Source organism: Anastrepha ludens, chromosome 2 (genome assembly GCF_028408465.1).
Source record: "Anastrepha ludens isolate Willacy chromosome 2, idAnaLude1.1, whole genome shotgun sequence".
NCBI classification, from domain to species: domain Eukaryota; kingdom Metazoa; phylum Arthropoda; class Insecta; order Diptera; family Tephritidae; genus Anastrepha; species Anastrepha ludens.
The window spans coordinates 135,706,403-135,727,923 of record NC_071498.1 but is presented as its reverse complement, the minus strand read 5'-3'; the positions used below and the strand labels follow the sequence as shown (position 1 = coordinate 135,727,923).

Sequence of the window (21,521 nt, the reverse complement as noted above, 5' to 3'; positions counted from 1 at the left end):
CGGCACGCGTTGCTATGTCAACAACTAAAATAAATATAAGCAACAGAAAAATCAGTACACAAATATTCAATTCATTTTAAACCATTTTATTGATTTTGTTTGTTTCGAAAAAAATTGTGACTTTACAAAGTTTAGTTTCAATTCGATGTTTATTGAAGTGTTGTGGGATACACAATATTCCTTGTTTTTCCATAATTTCCATAATAAATCAGAAGGTTTTCCGGTACGTGAGCAAGCCACATAGAGCTATGCATGTGAGAAGTATGGATTCTCCAAATTTAATTCACACACTTGTAACGATTGTCCTTGTGCTTTGTTAATAGTCATTGCGAAAGCCAGTCGCATCGGGAACTGTAAACGTTTGAATTCGAATGGCATATCTGACGGGATCATTGGGATACGTGGCCACAGTACATCTTCAGCTTTGAATTTTCCAGTCAAAATTCTTGCCTCGATAACATAGTTCATCATTTTCTTGACTGAGAGTCTGGTCCCGTTGCAAAGTCGGAGTGAATTTATGTTTCGAAGAATAGTGATGGGTACACCAATTTTCAATGTAAGAGCGCACGGCGGCATGCCTGGCAAATCAAGCGAATTCAAGAATTCAGTTGGATTTGTCAACCTCGTCTTGATTCTCCACAGTATCGATGGACTTATATGTTGTCATTTCATCTATGAACATTCATATTCGTTTCCTTTGTGTAAAAATACATGGGCATACTGATTTTCAAGACAATCGGTTGAATGGGGCAGAAGTTGCTACTCTGCAGCGCCACCTGGGGGCGAGTGGTATCAATCAGCATATTCTACAAACCTTCTGCATGGAAAAATACAAATATATACCAATTTTCATAATAATCGGTCCAGTAGTTTTTAAGTTCATCGATGACATACAAACAAACATTCATTTTTATATATAAAGATGTTCGTAATTTTAAAATTTCATTTTTCATATGAAAACACAAAAATTTTATTTCGATCCATCACTACATTCTTTATAAGCTATTTGAAGTTAACATATCAGTGTATTTTTTTTAATTGAAAGAACCGAATATCTTGATACCAGTTTTTGTTTTAAACAATTTATCGGTCATAGAAATCCATACAGAAATTTCAAAACTGTTAAAATAATCATTTTAAGTTCACATTCAAATTAATATTTTCACATTCTTACTTTTCAACGTTTCTTAACGAAACAAAATTATGAATTTTTTTCTTTTTGTCCTTTCAAAAATCAAGATTTTCTGATTTTTTCGCACACTTAAATAACGTTTAATAGTTTTTGTAATTTGTACTGATATCTTCAAAGTCATTAAAATAAGATTATTGAGCAAATGAATCAGAAAATTAGTTTACAAACATTTGAAGGACGCATCTGGGTGAAGAAAATTATTTTGAATACACACATTAAAAATCGTTCCGGTGAATATTTTCGAAGTTACACTCAAATTTGAAAAGGTGTTTTTATCCTCTGTAAACTGCTTTTTAAACTTTAAACGCGTTTTTCTTAAAATGGTGTTTTCAAAGTCGGTGACCAACATTACTTGAAAACGGCTAAACCGATTAGTGTCAAATTTTAACACGAGCTTTTCAATTGAATTTTTTTAGTAATTAATCGAAATTTTTTTCTCACCGATAAATACTTTTTTTCTAAACAATTTAAGGGCAAAATTTTGGTTAAAGATCGATTTTATTTTAGAAAACCCGCCTTTTTATTTTGCTTATCCCTTCGATTATTTAACATTATTTTAACGAAATCTGTTTGGTTTTTTAATTACAGAGGATCCAGTTCAGAGATATAATGGCCACCGCAAAACGTCTTTTTTAAGAGGAGCTCCCGGAGATCTGCTGTAGTTCCTATCCAAATAAATATTTTTACTAATACCAAGTCTTAAAATACAGTTAAAAGATAACATAATATGTGTACAAATTTTTGGATCAATAAATTCAAAATTTTTCTGGAAAATTCGTTTTTTTCGGGCTTCCAACTGTATATAACCTCTGAAGTGGCAGTCTTTGGACGAATATAAATCCGCATAGTTCCGGTTGCGTAGAACCGACCTAGAATCAACTAGTCTCGTCATCGAAGCTGTTGGTAAGATTTCATCGTTTGTGTTTTGGTTATTACTGAGTAAAATAACTTTTTTACTTCATTGTGCTTCATAAAATTATAAACAATGCATAAGTTTAAGATTCAGGCTCCCGATTACAATGAACGATTTTTTAACTTTTTTTAAAAACCGTAATTTCTTGTCGCACCAGCGCCTAAAATTTAAAGTTTAAGGAGTCCACCAAAAACCATAAATAAATTTTTGTCACTAAAACTCTTGTCTAGAGAATATAGTTAAACATTTTGCGTTACAAGTTCCACTGTGCAACACCTGAAGCTGATCCAAGCCCCACCAACAACAATAACAAAACATGACGAAGAAGAGACTTAAGCGCAGCCTTGCCTCGCTCTGATCAATTAAATGAAATGAAATCAATTCAAAGGCAAAAAACGATCGGTCTGCTTGTATGAGAGCATCCAATGGTTAATAACACTCTCTTGTGCTCACTGGTCACTTCCAGCAGCGATTGCTTCCACCATGGCTCCCTGCTCGCAGCAGCAGTTAAAAATGGTTAATTGACAGTTCGTCTGGCTGTTAATCGTTTGTTTTTCTTTCCGAATTGCGTATACAAGCTTGAAACACATACAAACTAACATACAGCTGCCACTGCTATTGGTGCTGTTGCTGTTGCTGCTGCTGCGAATAATATTCGGTTCGGCGATCCATTCTTCATCCTCACGAATTGCCGTTTCTGCTGCTGCTGCTGCTGATGTTTGTGTTGCTGATATTGTTGGTTGTTGTCTTTTTATGCGGCGCGCTGCTTGGCTCACAATTGACGGCTCTTGTGGATTCTAGCTTTTATAACTGCTGTGGTCGTTGTCATGCTGATCGCGTATAAAAGTTGATTCGCGTTCGACGTTCTGATTAGTATTTGCGCGTCGTCGTCTTTGTAACGTTCGGAAAACCTTTTGGAAGAATTCCAAGTTCGCTTGAAAATTGAAAAATTGCAATTTTGCAAGACAACAATTTAGTGTATACAACTACAGCAAATAAACTGAGTTGAAAATTTTTATTGTGAAAGTGTGCAAACCGAAATAAGGAAACGCTATTGAACAGGAAAAACCACGCCAATAATAACTGCAGACAAGTTTTAAAGTAATCTCGCATTCAGTTGACAAAGCAAATAGAAAAGTACGTAACAATTTAAAAAGAATTTAAATTAGCTAATATTTTGTGTGTGATAACATAACGTTTTTTTCATAATATTTTTAACAATCAACCTTAAAGAAGTGCATAAAAATGAAAACTGAAAATATTGGCAAATATAAACTATCGGATAAAAATATAATTAGAAATTTATTGTATTATTTTATATAGTCATAATTTTTCTTTATTAGCACTTTTTGGAATATTCGTACTCGTTGAATTGAATGTTTTTTCAAGAACAATAAACCTAACAAATCAAAAGCTTAAAAACAAAATATTTTTAATAATAATGCAAGCTTAGTTAGCAACTAATTTGGTGTTCGATTTTCAAATACAGTGTCTCTTCGTATGCTTTTCGGATGAAAATTACTAGATTTCCAACTCTTAAATAAAAACAAATCCTCATATGGAGAAATTTTAAACACAAATTTTGTTGTGCAATAATAAGAATGATTTAGTTAAGTGTTAATTTGGTGCTTTAAATGTCTTTAGCACATACTTATTTGCCTTCCGAGGGCTGCATAAAACTGGAAGCTCTCTTTTGTGGGAGCAAATATCTAAACCTTTTGTGAAAATTTTGAAATTTTCTGTTTACGGTGCGCCTCAAAAGCAAAAAAAAAAAAGAAATAGCGTTCTAAAACTATTTTTACGGCAATCTTTTTAAATTTTTTCTGTCGAAACTTTTGCGATAAATTTATGAAATGAATAAAATTGTACTACATTTTTTAGAGAACTTCCGTCAATTTCTTTTGGCATAAATTATATTAACATAGTAAAATAAAAAGAGATTTCTGAAAAAAATTACAAAATTCAGTCTTTTATAAAGATTAGTTTAAATGAAAAACAAACGGAATTTTTTTTTTTCAAAAATGTTAGACAACTTCAAAAGCAAACATCTCACAGATTAAATAAAAACTAGTTATTCTATTACAATATTTTATTTTATAAAGTTTAAGTTAAAAATAAAATCAACTTCTATTTTTAATTCGGCTTTGATTGAAAGACTCAGATAATTTATGTGAAAGACCCACGAAGATTTTTTTATTACAAATGTTGGGAACTTTTCAGAGTAATCAGTCATTCATGATTTTTTTTAATTGATTTTTAATTTAATTATTGTATTTTGCACAAAAGTGGGCGGAAGGAAATTGATAGAGAAATAATAGTTGGAATACTTATTGAGACACGTTGCACTTTTTTAGGCGAATATTTCAAAATTCTAGCAATAAATCCTTTTAAAATATTATTCTAAAAGAATGGAAAAATTTTCAACTAAAAATATTGAAAAGTTTTAGTGCGTAAAGATTTTGAAAATTATATTTCCAGAAAAAAGACTTTGAGGAGGAGCAGCTGGGAATCCCATTCAGTTAACCTTTTAATTTTATGCAAAAATAATGGATTTACTTTTCCCCAACCTAATATATAATATATATGTACATATATATGTACATATATAAGTATATTATTTTTTATAAATCCGAAAACGCAATCAAAGTCTTGAGCCATCAGTTAGGTACTTCTCAAGCCTTAAAAATATACAAATACTCGTACATTATTTTTAATTTTTATTTTAATAAAATAAAATAATTACATATTTTTTTTATTAATCACATATATATTTCTTCTCTAAATGTCATACAATCCTATTTTACTTTTATTTTAATTTTAAATATTATTGAATTTCGTTTATTTTTATTTTTGTTTAAATTTGTTGATTTATTTAAGTTTTTCAATAGTTCTGTTTTGCTATTTGTTTATTCTATTTATGCTATTTGTTTTATTTTATTTTGTTTTGTTTTTCATGAAAACCAACAAAGTGCAATAAAAATTAAGAGGTATTTATATTTTTTTATAATTTACATATTTATTTCGATTGATCTTATTTTATCTTTATTTTCTTTTTATTTACTTGTTTTATTTTATTTTATTTTATTTTAATTTAGTTTTACTTTTATTTTCATTTTATTTATTTATTTTATTTTGTTAATCTTTTTACTTCATTTTAATTTTATTTTATTTTCATTTTATTTACTTTTTTATTGTATTGGGTTGCCCGGAAAGAAGTTGCCAGTTTTTTAAAGGAAAGTAAATACACTTTTATTAAAATTTAGAATGAACTTTAATCAATTATATATTTGCCATTTTGTTCGATAACCTTTTGCCATCTTTCCGGCAAATTATTCCGCGCTCATAGAACTTGTGGCTGAACCAAGTGCGATTTCATAGCCTCGTCATTGCCGAAAGTTTTACCATTTAAAGAGTTCTGCAAAGACCGAAACAAATGGTAGTCTGACGGTACAAGGATGCATCGAAAGTTCCCAGCCAAGCTCTCTTAGTTTTTGGCGAATGGCCAAAAACGTATGCGGTCTAGCGTTGTCCTGCTGAAATATAAAACCTTCACCTCAATTCTTTTCGCTTCTCGTTGATGGCTGTATTCAATTTGTCCAATTGTTGGACAAATTAATCGTTTGGTTCCTGCTTGCTGCTAAAGCTCAAAATATACCACACCCTTCCAGTCCCACCAAACTGGCAGCATAATCTTCTTTTGGTGAATATCAGCCTTTAAAGTGGTTTGTGGCGCTTCATCATGCTTGGACCATGATCGTTTTCGCTTGACGTTATTGTAAACATCCATTTTTCATCACCAGTGATAATCCGCTTCAAAAACGGACCGACTTCATTGCGTTTAAGATGCATATCACAAGCGTTGATTCGGTTTGTTAAATGAATTTCTTTGAATCATGTGATACCCAAATATCAAGCTTTTTTACCAGTCCATGACTCTTTATATGCTCATGAACGGTTGATTTTGGTGTATTTAACTTTTTTTCAACCCGTCGCAAAGTTACATGACGATCCAATCCGATTAAAACCTTGATAACGTCTTCATCGACATCACTTGACCGACCTGAACGTAGCTTATCTTTAAGTGAAAAATCTCCAGAACGGAATTTGATAAACCAATTTCGACACTGTCTTTCTTTCCAAGGTCGTACGCTTTATTAGAAGCAAGCGTGGTTTATAAGAAGGCGTAGGTTCAGAAAAATTCAAAGATTACAAAGCAAATTTAAGAAATACCTTCTGAACTCGCTCGATACGATTAATAGATTTACTGTGATTTGGTCTCAAACGAGCGTAACATATGCCACATTTGAACGTAAAGCAGTTTAAGTGTGTATGGATCAGAGAACTGCACACAGTTACGCGTAACAAAGCCTAATGTTGCATACGATCTCCTAACAATATGGTCAATATAACTACTAAATGCGCAATTCGCTGAAAAAATAATTCCAAGATCTTTTGTTTAATCTACAGTTTCTAACAAAGTGTCAAAAAAACATTATGAATTTGTGCAAAAGCCATTTTGAAGCATTTCATAATTTTCTAAGAAAGGTGATTCTTAGTACACCAGAGATGCAAATTATCAATATCAGATTGAAGTTAATGCATGTCATTCAGATTTTTTATGGAAAAAAATGTTCACATTAGAACGGGAGAATAAAAATGTATCTTTTCGTTTCTGACTCAAACATTTGCGCATCTGATAATATTAATGTATATACATACAAGTTGGCGCAAATTTAATCACCCTATCGGAAGATTTACAATTTTTGCAAATGGCGAAACGAATTGCGAATGCGAACTGTACTGCTGCAGTATACAATTAGCCAAACAATGGAGCGCGTAAAAGTCAAAATAGAGATTTCCATCACTCAAAATTACTTTTTTTATTGAGTAAAAAGTTATTTAAAAATAAAATTGGCTGACTAATTTTGCGTCACTTTTGCATCTGATAGGTATTTAAAGTTTAAGTTATTCAAAAGCAAATTTCAATAACTAATTTTGTGCCAGCTACTACATTAAGACAGAACTTAAACTTCATGCAGACTCATTTTTACTTAATATAAAAAATTCAAGGCAACTTCCCTTAAAACAACTCATCGCTTGAGCGCAAAAACAATTGACCTATCATACTTCTGAAAGGAATAAGTATTATCAATGAAGAGTTCGCAAATGTTTATGAATACTAAGAATTCGGAATATCTTTAAAATTTAAAATTTCCAGCACCAACCAGAAATTTGTTTCAAATCTACTGTCTTTGTTTTTTGGTGATTCTGCTCAGAATTATGCCAGCATTTGATTGCTGCTATGTGATTTTAAACTATTCATTGTCCAAAAAAAAAATTACATGTTTAGAATATATAACGTTTGATGCTCTATGTTGCATACATCAATAAAAGGATCACATATATTCAGCATGACCTTTTAAAGCATGACCTTTAAGTATATTCTTAATACTTGTATATAAGTAAATATAGACCTATGGATTTTTTTGTTGTGCATTTTACAATTTGTTTTAGGGAGAATACTTCAATGTTTTAGGAAGAATATTTCATTAATTCCATAGTCATTTCTGCACAATTAACTTTTACGACTTACATCATAGCTGTCAAGCGCAGGAGCTTTGAAAACTTGAATGAAAATTAATAGTGGGATTAAACAAGTTTATGTCAATATTTTTAATTAATAGACACAATCGGAATAAATTATTTTGATCGTTGACAGTGATCTAGGAAATCTGATGTCTAGACTTGATTTACTAATTTTATTTTTTATAGCTTATATGTAAATGTATGAACACTGCATGTCTCAAATTTATACTGACATAGTTATTGCGCTTAATCGCAGAATCTTGACTAAATAGTAAAAGAGGAAAGTATAAGATTTTACACTCAATACCCTTGAACGCACCAAATCGATATGACGTAAACAATAAGAGTTGTTGCGAATACAAAGAAATTAATCTCGGAAGCAAAAAATATTTACTTATGTATGTACAACAAAAAACCGCAAAATAAATGTTTGGGTTATCGGGTCTAGAAAATATGATGATTGGATTCAACAACTTGAAAAAGCGGAAATAAACACAAAAATATTTTGTTTGTGTATTTTTGACTTGACTTTAGCAAAATTTCAAAAAGAAAAAAAAAGAATTCATAATTGTAAAAGTTATCGCTGTTTGTGTGGAGCCCGTTTCTCCAGAAGTCCTTTGCGGTGATCATCACAAGTCCTTGGAGATTCATCCAAAATCAATCGGACAAGAGAAATTTTCTTTATTAATAGATAATCTTGTGCTTGATTGAAGCTTTTTTTTCAAAACTAACAATATGGCGGCCTCAGGAAATATTTTTCAGATATTCGAGAAAAAACTGACATTTAATTATTTAAAAAAATTCGAAATTTAGTGTTATCGTTAGCGCGCTTATCTGCCACTTTCATACGTCGATTGCTTGCGGCTGCTGCTAGCTACTTGCTCTTGATCGCTCCGGAGCGCCCGTGCGCCCTTGTTAATTGTTGAGTAACTCGAAAACAATTGGCGGATTCACTTCTTATTTTCACACAATATTTTTAAGATATTATGCTTTAAGAAAATGCAAAAAAAACAAATTTTTTGCAACTTCTGACTACCCCTAGCCTCTTAAACTAGCTTGTTGTGAGTTTTCATTGGAAAAAGCTATTCTTCTAACTTTTTTGTTCTAGTTTGAACCCATTTTTATTGCAAAATTTCCGTAATAATATTCGGATGTGTGATAACACTTTACATTTGTAAAGTAATTCATTATTCATTTAATAAAATCGTACAAGGATTTTCGAAGTTAAGTAATTTTTTCATAAGTAAGAATGCAGTCTTAGATTCATATTTGATTTCCAGACTTGATATGCAATCTGATTCATATATTAGTTTGGGAAAAAAATAAATCCATTATTTTTATTTTTTATTTTGCGCAAATGGTTTAAAACTGTCTTATTGCCGATCGACTACTAACATCCCGGTTAACTTCGATTATTTCTGTGATTTTATCGACATTACCAACATTTTCTTTAACATCAAAAATACCTAAACGGAATCGATGAAACCAAAATTTTCGAGGTGGAGGATTGTTATAGTAATAGTGGGAGCGTGCCCCACATACCATTAGTATGACGGCACCTCTAAGATGTTTCTGACATTTTGATTTAAGCCTCCTTCCAAAAAAAAATCATTAAAAATTAGCTGTTAGAGTATCGACACCGTAAACACAATTTCAGCGGACTGGCGGCCTGGCTTGCATTTACGCCGATTTTTCACTTTATTGATTTCCATTGCTTACACCATGTAACTCGCAACTGAATGGAACAATGGATCGATATACCGATCACTACAGTCAACTACCGAGAAAATAATGGATTTCATTTTCCCCAAACTAATTTTTCTCTGCGGAAATTGTTTTCACGGCCAAAAAAAAGTTCATAATTCTTGTATGATAGACGTGGAAACAAATATTTCTTGAGGAAAATCGAATGGAATCCTTTTCTCAAACACTCCAAGGGACGATTCATCGTCCACGCTTCTAGGCCATACGTTAGAGCCTTGTAGAGCATGGTGAGAGCCTTGTAGAGTGTTAGTTTAGTTCGTCGAGAGAGGACTTTACTACTCAGTTGCCTACTTAGTGCAAAGTAACACTTGTTGGCAGGAGAGATTCTACGTTAGATTTCCAGGCTGACATTTTTATAGGTCATAGTGCTGGCCGCCGTAGCCGAATGGGTTGGTGCGTGATTACCATTCGGAATTCACAGAGAGGTCGTTGGTTCGAATCTCGGTGAAAGCAAAATTAATAAAAAAATTTTCCAAAAAGCGGTCGCCCCTCGGCAGGCAATGGCAAACCTCCGAGTGTACTTCTGCCATGAAAAAGCTCCTCATAAAAATATCAGCCGTTCGGAGTCGGCTTGAAACTGTAGGTCCCTCCATTTGTGGAACAACATCAAGAAGCCCACCACAAATAGGAGGAGGAACTCGGCCAAATACCTAACAGAAGTGTACGCGCCAATTATTTATTTTTTTTTTTAATGCTGGTTCCTAGTGAGTGTGAGTGTGAGTGATTATGACTAGGAAAACTCCGAATCATACTTACGATTCATAAAATACTTCCTCCTACATACAAAAAGAATGCACTGCTACACTTATAAACTTGTAGCTTACTCACGAGCTCTTTTCTTTTTTTGCATTCATTCCGTTCGCTGGTAAAGTGAATGGTCCCATGGATGTGGTGTTTGAGAGTGATTCATTTTTTAAATAAAAATTAAGTATGATTATATATAATGTAAGAAAAATACTTTTATGTTGCAAATATTCCCGCCTGTTGTCACGAAATGTTCAATTATTTTATACGACTTCAAAATTATTCCAAAATATGTAATACATTTACGGTAGTATTATAATTTCTTTATCAAACAAGCAAAGAAAACTGAACTTAGTCCAGACCGAACTTTATAAACCCGCGCACATTTTAGTCAAATTTAATTTGGACTGGCCGTTAAAGTTTGGAATCAAAGAAATTTATAGGCAATGAGAGTTTTAGCTTGTAACATCAGACACACGGACGGAAATTCAGTCTTTGTGATCCGATCTCAATCATATTTATGTCTACTCTAACTGATGGCTATATACCCAAGCCAACACTCTTCGCATCATAGTAGAACAATCAGTTAAGTGGCTTTGCATGTTGTTCGTTGACTTTATGAAGGCATTCGACACAATCAAATGAGATGTTGAGTAGAAAGAGAGATCTTGCTAAGACAATCTGCCTCATCAGAGCCCTTTATGAGAGCTCTGAACTGGCAGTGCTTCACAACGGGAGCATCAACCCCCCGCTTCTCTTCGCCATCGTCCTAGACAACGTCATGAGCCAATTAACCTTGCACAAAAAAGGTGTGCCACCAGACATCTTGAGGATCTCGACTTCGCCGATAATATCTGCCTCCTCTCCCATAAACTCACTGGCTTTCAAGCGATTGCAGGCAGACTAGTCACGCTGGCACGCACTGTCGAACTGGAGGTCAACATCGCCAAGACCCAGGCTATGAGAGTCAACCACAATAAAGCAAGAAAGACGATAGCTCGGTGGAATTTGTCGAAAGCTTTTGCTACCTCGGCTGCACTACCTTGGCAGACGGCGCAGATGAAGACGTCAACTACGACTAAACAAAGCAAGGGCGGCATATTCTGCATATTCTGCAGCAACGATGTGCTGAGGAGATCAATGAGTGAGTAACCTATTCTACATAGGGCAAATCAAATACAGAAAGTGGCGATGGATAGAAAACCACCAGATAGCATCACGATATAGGCACCAGACTTGAATTCGAGGGAGCAGAGATCGCGGTCGACCCAAAAATACTTGGAGAAGGTCAATGTTGCGCGAGCTAGCAGATGCCGATATCACATGGGACAGGACAAAAACAACAGCTCAGAATTGTATACAATGAAACAGTCTTGTTGAGGGTATATGTTCCCGATCGGAGTGATTAAGGAAAAAAATAAGAGAGACATTATTTTTTTTTTTCATTTTTGAAAATTAAATTAATTTTTTAAAACTAAATTAATTTTTTAAAATTAAATTCATTTTTTAAAATTAAAGTTTTAAGGCGTAATTATTGACCGAATTCGCCCATTTTTCATAACGAACTACCTTAGACAAAAAAAAAGACTCCTCTCACCATCATCCTCTGAGCCTATTCGTATGCTCTTACATACAACCGTTATAACCGTGCTCGGATATAAAAATCATTAATAAATGCAAATAATAATATTTAAAAGTACGTTTCCTCGTTGCAGTTTACAGAAAACCCTGCAAAGTGCAGTCTAAGTAGGCCATTTGCGTGTTTAAAATATTTGTCTTCAATATCTACCGCATAACTTTGACTAATTGGTTGAGCCTCGCTTTGGAATATTTTTATTCAAATTGTATCTCTTTTTGAATGCCTATGTTAGCCATTTTTCGCTTTGTGTTAAGAGCCGATCCCTTTTACTAAAAAATAAATAATTGGCGCGTACACTTCTGTTAGGTGTTTGGCCGAGCTCCTCCTCCTATTTGTGGTGTGCGTCTTGATGTTGTTCCACAAATGGAGGGACCTACAGTTTCAAGCCGACTCCGAACGGCAGATATTTTTATGAGGAGCTTTTTCATGGCAGAAATACACTCGGAGGTTTGCCATTGCCTGCCGAGGGGCGACCGCTATTTAGAAAAATGTTTTTTATTAAATTTGCTTTCACCGAGATTCGAACCAACGACCTCTCTGTGAATTCCGAATGGTAATCACGCACCAAACCGCCTTTCCTTCCCTTTTACTAATCATTATAAATAAAAGCATTCCGTTTGATGAAAAAATTAAATTCGATTGTAAAAATTATATTTTAATTGAGTTGTCTTAACTTTGAAATTGCTCCATATTATGCAGTTCATAGCTCTTGTATAAATTTACAAAACGTTGCACATATACACTTACACATTTCATATGATATAACGTCTATGGCATTCTTTTAAATTTATGTAATATAGGTAGTATGCATTTCAAAGAAAAATGAACTCAAAGTGGTACAAAACGGTTTGCAAATGAATGCTACTACTGTTATTAACTGCAATTTCAAACTTACAAGCTACTTGAGTTATTTATTAGTTTCATTTGCGATAGTGAGCTGCTAAACCAGTAGTACTTGGGCTTATGCCTAAATTAGGCGGTTCACAAAATGATAAACAGCAAAAACAGCTGCTTAGTACATTAAAAATTCAAAAATGAATACATTGCATTAATTAATGTTTGCTGACAAAATTTGCGACATTTTGCAATTTCAGTTCAATATCAAATGATAGCCTTTAATTGCCCTCGTGTGCTGTGGGGCGTATACGCAACCATTTTTGTGAATAAACAAATTGTAGGTACAGTGAAATGTAGGAATTGTTGAACGAGTTGTATGTGATTTATTTTTTAAGTTATTAATTGTGACTATTTTCGATTATTAATGCAAATTTTCGATAAAACGTAATTGAACTTTCCATAAATACCGAATTGCAAATTTGTATTTACTTTGCTTTGATTTTATTGTTGTGTATAAAAATATATCAGCTATCAGTATGTGTTTGAACATTTGTGTATCTAAGAATGTGCTAAGGGGATTTTTCAATATAAAATTTTTGAATTTAAATATATAATCACATTTGTTGTATAATCTTGACCTGCATTCTTACGAGATCAAATTAAAGAAATTTGGAACACTGATAGGCCTCCGCAATTAAATGGAAAAATTAAACTTATTTTTGTTTGCCTCCATCACTGTATCAACGGTTTTCGTACAAATTATTTCGTAATTAGTTTTATTGTTTTACTGAACCGGAGCCTCATAATCAATGAGAACACCAAGCCAGAGTGCACGGAGCTGTTGGATTCTTATTTATGTACTTCACAATTGGAATAAGGTTAGAAAGTGCAGCAATTGTCGGAAAAACTGTGCCAGTTCGTAGTACTTTTTGAACCTTTTGTATCATGCAGGATCTTTACCATGCCATTTTACTTTATTTATATTTTTTTCCAATTCGATTTATTTCCTCAATGAACTTTAACTTGCTTAATTTGCGCCAAATCTATGTCTAATCACCAAGTCATTTGCTCATATTTGGAAACAGAAAATAGTTTCAGATGCAGTTTTAAGAGTAAATGAAGTAGGAAGCAACTCTTAAGCGAATTCAATCAGTTCTACGATTACAATTGCAAACTTTAGTTCTGGAGCAAATGAAGCCAATTTTGGCGAGCCAGTGCCAGTTTTTGGTTTCTGGTATACTTTAATGAATTTATGCTTCACTCACAATTATGAAACGTTGCAAAAATGTCTTCAGATTGCGTTTGAATATTCAAAATATCCATTGAAATTTTGAAACTATTTTTTTTTCATTTTTGTTACTGAACGGAAACTAATTTTTCTGTGCTTTGTACAAATTTTACAAATGCAAAATTTTTATTTAATCTTTTTCATTTTAATTAATTAATTTTTTTAATAATAATTAAAATTACAAAACAAAATTTAATTAAAATATTCATATTTAGTATTACATATTAAGAAAAAACATCGTCCTCACTAGCTGAGGAACAACAAAAGCAATTTCTATAAATATTTGCCTAATAAACGGTTTCTTTTCTGTGAACTTATATTTCTTGCTTTCGAGAAGAACCTTTATTACATATTTTTAGCTGCATTAGAAATATCGATATCCGTTACTATGGTTTGACAGTTCAGAATGGCAAACTGTGTTGACATTTCTGCTCAGTAAAATTTGGCAAGTTATCATGACTCGAACACCTCTTCCAAATTGTTGAGATTTACACTCTTTTGAAAAAACAAAAAACAAAAAACGCCAAAAAGTGGGCAGTGTTATTTCTCATTAGAAATTAGCAACCACAAGGAAAAACTCAGGAAAAATGGCCTAAAGTGTATCTAAGATATATACACTACCGGTCAAAAGTTTGGGTTCACTTACATTATTTTGGAATTTTACACAATCAAGTCGGCTTATTAGTGTTTTTTTTTTAAACGTGCGTTCTGCTACTAGTTTGAGTTTAGGAGATTGTTATTGTTTACAAAGTGACTGTGGGAGACGCGTAGATCAAGCATGAACGTGTTATGACTTGCTGCATTCTGACAATGCGTGTAGTGCCTATTACGCGTAACATCTTATTGCTGCAAAACTCGCTTCAAGAATTATATTTCTAATTGTTGGTGTCATCTTTGTTATCAAAAAGGTACGTAAAACAATTTTTTGTAATCCAAAAAATAACTGTTTTACAAAAACTTACATACAAGTCGACGTTATACAAAAATTATCTTCTAATTATTAAAATTTCAATAAAACTACATATTTCTTGTTTTATTATTTAAAATGGGTCGGAAAGCAGAGCTTAGTGTAGAAACACGAGAAGTCATTGTAGCACTAAATGGAAAAGGCTATTCAACGCGAAAATTTGCTTCGAATTGTAATGTCTCTCAAACTGCTGTCATAAGAACGTTACAAAGAAAGGGCGATACTGGGTGCAATCAGAGTCGTCATCGTTCTGGGAGGCCTAAAACTACGTCAAAAGGAGAGGATAAGTTCGTATGTGTTGTAAGCAAAAAACAAATCGTTTTCTAACAGCCCCTGAAATTCGCGAACAACTCAATTCCTCGCGCGAGGCTCCAGTATCTGTTTCAACGGTACAGCGACGACTAAGCAACTACGGCCTAAAAGGGTGCGTCGCCGCCAAAAAACCTTTACTTCGAAAGCAAAATAAAGTAAAGAGACTTAATTGGGCTAAAAAACATGAAGAGTGGACAACTGAACAATAGTCTAAAGTCTTGTTCACGGACGAGTCCAAATTTGAAATTTTCAACAAACGACGCCGCCAATGTGTTCGTCGTTTTGTCGGTGAACGCATGATGAACCAATGTGTTGCTCCCACAGTTAAGCATGGTGGAGGGTTAGTGTTAGTCTGGGGATGCTTTACTGGAGACAAACTTGGAGACATTGTGCAAATTGAGGGTATCATGGACAAAAAAGTATACCACAACATACTTCAACGGCACGCTTTTCCGTGTGGGAAAAGACTTGTGGGCAGCGGATTCGTTTTCCAGCAGGATAACGATCCTAAGCACACTTCAAAATTTTGCCAAGATTATATTGCAGCCAAAGAAAATCAAAAACAACTCAAATATATGGAATGGCCTCCTCAGTCGCCGGATTGTAACCCGATCGAGTTGCTGCAACCTACTAATACAAAACAACTTTGGACATTTCTGCAAAATTGCTGGAATCAAATAAATGCAGAAACTTTGCGTAAATCAATTGATAGGATGCCCAGAATATGCGATGCTGTAATACGAGCAAAAGGCGGATATTTCGAGGAATCGAAAATATGAACAAATACTTGCGGGCTTATTTAAAAGTTAACATATTTTGTATTAAACACAATTACTTTCTGTAAAATAACAATATTAAAAAATATTTGACGAAGAAAATCATGATTATTTGAAAATTTTTTACAATTTTTCAAGTGACCCCAAACTTTTGACCGGTAGGGTATAAGGTATAGCTCTCTCTCTTTTTCCGTTATATCTTTTTTTCTCTCTCACGGAACGAAAATGCCCAAAACGTTGCATGGCCTTGAAATTTTACTCTCCATTCTCGCTCATCCATCGACGCCTAAGAAGTTTCACTTGCAAAACTAAGATTGTTCGCGAAGTTCATTGCGTTGGCGGCTTCATCGGCATTTATTTCTTTCGAATTCTTCCTGCCGTTACGGTGAATGGCGCGCGCAATCGAGAGATGCTCACTGAATTTTGGTTTTCAAAAATGAATGAATTAAACATCGGCGACATTTGGTTCCAACAAGACAACACAACTTACCATAGAGCCCGCTTTATAATCGATTTATTAGAATACTCAAGCCACCATTGACGACACACGGTCAGATTTACTAGATTTATTGGAAAAATTAATCAAAAATTGGAGTGATCGAATGGGCCATGTAAGTTGTAGACACGGCAGACATATTTCGGGCATCATATCCATATTTCATATTTTTTCAATCGGTAGATATTTGAGAGATTTTATAAATCAATTACACGCAGAAGTTACAAGAAAGAGAACACGAAAAAATAACGGCAAATTTAAATTCACATGAATAGGCCATGTGATGACATGATGGAGTGAATTTATGATGCATAGTTAGCTAAATCCTTATAGCTATTTTATATCGATAGCCCTAGTTATCGATATCAAGTACCAAACTCGAAAAAAGCATCGATTAAAAAATGACTTGCTTCGGGAAAAAGTATCGACTACTTACTTGCAAGGATTTACTATTTTTAAGCTGACTCTGAACGGCAGATGGTTTTTATGAGCAGTTTTTTTCATGTTAGAAATACACGCGGAGGCTTGCCATTGCCTGCCGAGGGGCGACCGCTATTAGAACAAACTTTTTATATTATTCGAACCTGTGCATTACCGAATAAAATCACCCAAAAGCTACGGCGTCAATTGCGCGGATATGATTTTCCCGATGCACAGTAGTGCATGGTAACGAAAATATTTCCGAAGTTTTATTTTGGTTTACTTAATAGTTTTTTCGACCTCGGTAGTCTAGCGTAGTCTAGCTAGCGTGCACTAGCCTGCCATCCCAGAGGCTGTGGGTTCGAATCCCACGTAAAGCACGGCCTTCTCACTTTTCCAAATTTACCTACTTTCCCTGTTTCTAAAAAAAAAAATTCCTCCCATTCCATTCCTGAACCCCAAACACTTATCCTTTCCATCCTTACTCCCGCACAATAGTCTGCGCGTTATTTGCATTTTGGATGCTAAAACAAGCAGCAAAGAAAACACACAGTTACACCTTGCATCAGTGGCGCCAGCAAGAGGAAGTGAGCGACCGCGGTAATAGCCCAGACACACAAAATTTAGCGAAGTCCTCAACCATCTGTGCGAGCCTTCTGCCAGAAAAATGCCTACTTAGGACTGGTAGCGGCAGGCTAATCACCTACCCTGTCAGAAATCAAAACAGATTAACGAAACCAACGCAAACTGACTTTTGTCAAGGTCCTATGCTCCCGAGAGGAATGAACAAGGACAAAAAAAATAGTTTTTTCATAGAAAAATAATGTTTAGTGAGAATAAGTAGGTAGGTGAAATGATTGAAGAACCAGGCAAAAGATTATTGATGGGATTTAGGTTGGCGCACTGCCCCAAGTTGTCGAAGAAAGTAGTACCTAGGGACCTTAATCGTTAAGTTGGACATTTACAGAGACATTCTCCTTCTCTGAAAGGAAGCTTCAGCTTGTGCAATGCGGATTAATTTGAAAACAAAGCTTTTTTGTGTGTGCGCCGATCGCCCCATGTCCGGTAAGCACAGCTACGAGTTTGGAAATTGAATGGCGCGGAGTCCTGAGGACATTCTGGGTGCTTTCTTGAGAAGTATTTTGTGTAATTCTCCTTTAGCAAACGTAGTTTTTCGAAGTTGTTCGTAGTCATCTTTTTCAAATAAATGCCACAACAAAACTTTTGGACAGATCAATCGAAAATTCTTTTGAAAGATGTTTCATGACAAGCAAAATGTTGGTTTAGAGGTCATTTGTTTATTTTCTGTGGCTTACTGGTTCACTCTCGTACGTAAATTAGATGTAGAATATCGGCCTGCGTTTGATACCAAGTCATCTTTGCCTATTTATGGTCATTTTAAAAAGCTCACAAAGTGTCAAGTCATTCAGCTGATGTCCGAATTGCTAAAAAATCTATGCTGGTATAATTTGTTCTAAGCAATACACTTAAGAATTTAATAAAATGCGTTTTTCCTGGCTAAATGTCATTTCATTTAGCAAGTAAATAGTACAGATTCTTCTTTACAAATTAGTTGAATCATACGCGTAATCCGTTTCGATTGTCCGCTTGAATAGTCACTTACTTTCGCTCTCATTTTAACAGTTTTCTTAGGAATTCCATATGAAAAAGGTAAAAAGGGCGCACACACATGCCCGTTATATAGCTGCTAATGGTTTATAGAAAGAAAACAACTTAAATATATTCACCCAATCACAATTAGCAAGAAACTACTGCTCCACTAGTTTTCAATCGAGAAATCGCATTGCACTTACATCTGCTCACTATTAAATACTAGCAAAAATTCCTCTATATACTTATACATATAAGATATTATTTAACACATTTCGAATGACGTAAGTCCGAAGTGAATATGTAAGTGGGAAGTTTACACCTGCATATATATACATATTCACTGCAATTAAACCTGCTCACAAACTAATTCGTTGACATAGTCTTATTGAACTTTTATCAACATGGACAACCAGCATGCAATGGAAACTATAACAATAAGTCAGCGAAAACATTACATGTAAACATCTAAAATACGGCACTTGTAAGATCTATTAGACGTAGACGAACTACGGTGCGTTGGTATAGAGGAAAGCGGTTAAAGCCACATCCCATCTCCTCAGCTTGCAAAGAGTCCAATGACTGGCATGTCTGTATGTAATAAGAGTAATTTGCTCAACAGCTTAAGAGGCAGTGGGGACAGCCCTTAGCATTCCACGTACTTGAGGAAACAAACACTTGAAAGACTATACGTCTATAAGTGCCTTAAAACTTAGAAGCATCTACTCACAGCAACACCCGTTGAGAGAAGCTTACAAACTTCCAGACTGCTGTAGTATTCATTTAGCTGAAATCCATGTAGCACCGCGGTCCACATTAGCACTACATCGAGGATGGACCCGTGATGGTGTCTATTAGCCACAAAAGAGCGTTTAGGCTCTCTACTCATGACGTATGGAGGTTATACGTCGCTGATAGTCTCCATTACTTTATGAAGCAGATGGAACTTCGAAAGAGTAGAATAATATTAGGTCGTGAGTCTATAACGCAAGCGTCTGTAATTGTTGTCGGTACGTCTAAGTATACATCCTCTGGAACAATGTTTCATATTCAATTCAGCACTTGTCGGGAAGTTCGGTGTAATCAGACGCGGCACAGGGCGTTGATATTATTTAACTATAGCTGCCGCTGCTGGAACAGCTCTATTGTTCGTCTTGTGTAGCGAAATCAGCAATTGCTTGGCAAACTTGCATGTAAGGTCCCAGCAATATTTTTAATTACACTTCTACTAGCTAACTTTGTCTCACTTGGCTGTCTCTCAAAGATCGTGGCTAACTCCTCACGTTCTCTTGCGAACCGTCTTCAAACTCCTCTGGGCGGGTAGGACAGTCTGGTGAAGTGAAGAGACCAAACTTATGCAGATAATACTGCAAGCAGACGTGTCCGCTCAGCATCTGAGGGATCAAGTAATCCACTTCTCTGTGTGTTCTTCGTAACCACGTAGCAAGTTAGGGATGAGTTCGTGTGCCCAGCGGCCATTAGAAGTAATATACCATCTTCGCTGCCATTCGTTAAGTGACGCAATTCGATGTTCCAACTTTTGGTCCCTTATTAGGATGACACCTTGCTTGGATAGAGACGGTTTAGTTCGCGTGCTAAGCCTGATGAACTTCGCTCCTTAAAAACATACCTTAGTTGTAGACAGTCAAGCAGACAAGTGGCCAAGACTCTTAGGTTGGAAATATGTAAATCAGAATGCCGTAGATCTTTACAATCGACAGTCCATCGTCGATTTATATTGAATCACTGGGTTTAGTGGTATTCTGGGAAATAAGGAAGCGGAGGTATTTGTGAAGATAGGGTCTGAGATAGGACTTAAGAAACCGCGTCGAAACACGCAAGGCTCTCTAAGGAACTTGATCTCGTAAGTTGGGCAAAAGGTTGCTCCAAATACTAACAAAACATTAGTTTGTGGGAAAACAAATCCATTATTTTTTTTCGAGCAAATAGTTTAAAACTGTCTTATGGTCGATCTTTACCTCCTGGGCGATACTACAACTACTGACATTGCGGTCAACTTCGATTATTTCTGTGATTTTATCAACATTTTCTTTGACTTCCATTGTTAACACCCTGTAACTTACAACTGAATGGAACAAACGAAAATATTTGTTCTGCCATTTGGTGTTTTATGCACGGAGATTCGAAACTGCGCACTTCCGAAATGTAGTCGCGCACCAAACCATTCGGCTACTGCGGCCTACTAACAATAGGTGGACGAATTTAGGCAGCTGGCTATCGCTCTATAAACGAAAAGAGCTCAGCTGGTTGTGGTTTCTCTGTGGTACTGAAATAGTGTCCATATGACCGCCAGTAAGGGAACCACGGTCGTCACTTCTATCGAAGCTTTAGAGATGAGGAAGAAGTAAAATTCATTTAGCATTTCTTCTGTGAAAGCTCGGCAAATTCATATTTACACTTAAATGATTAATGAGTTGGTTTAAGGATACTTAACGGACACTTAAAGACAAGTCTGGGGAAGTCTAGTCCCTGGCATTGCATTGAGTCTCTGAGGCCAGATAGCAAGAGTACCACGAGTACATTACTAGAGTGCCGTTTTGATACCACCCAGTGCACTCGCAAAAAACAAAACAGCGGGTCAAGTCCAAGCTAAATACAAAATTACTTGCATAAATTCCTTTTTCTATACGACAAGTATATGTTGTGACAATTAACATTGGTATCTTAATAAGCACTTGACCTATTGCTTTGACTCATTCCACACGCAGCTGCATGTTTTAAGCTTCCGGTGATACAAATTTTGCGAATCAATTAATTTTTTTATAACTCGCTAATAATCATGTTTAATTGAGGCGAAAATTAATTAATCAATTTTGCACCTTACAGTTATGAAGGTGTCACATAACTGCTACGACCGTTAACTGATTGATTTGTAGGCACAACCCAGCATCTGAAACAATTTGCCAAATCAATAGGTCGTCACATGTAAGCTACGTGGTGGTATGCCATTTTCAT

General features: G+C 34.9%; 1 protein-coding gene across 1 annotated transcript in view; it reads left to right on the top strand.

Moving 5' to 3' along the window:
- The first annotated feature begins 2,961 nt into the window (after positions 1 to 2,961).
- LOC128855401 (beta-alanyl-bioamine nonribosomal peptide synthetase ebony) overlaps positions 2,962 to 21,521 on the top strand; it is a 52,055-nt gene continuing 33,495 nt past the window's right edge. The window contains exon 1 of the mRNA XM_054090271.1: positions 2,962 to 3,242. The gene's annotated coding sequence lies outside the window, so the exon portion shown is untranslated. The remainder of the gene's footprint in view (positions 3,243 to 21,521) is intronic.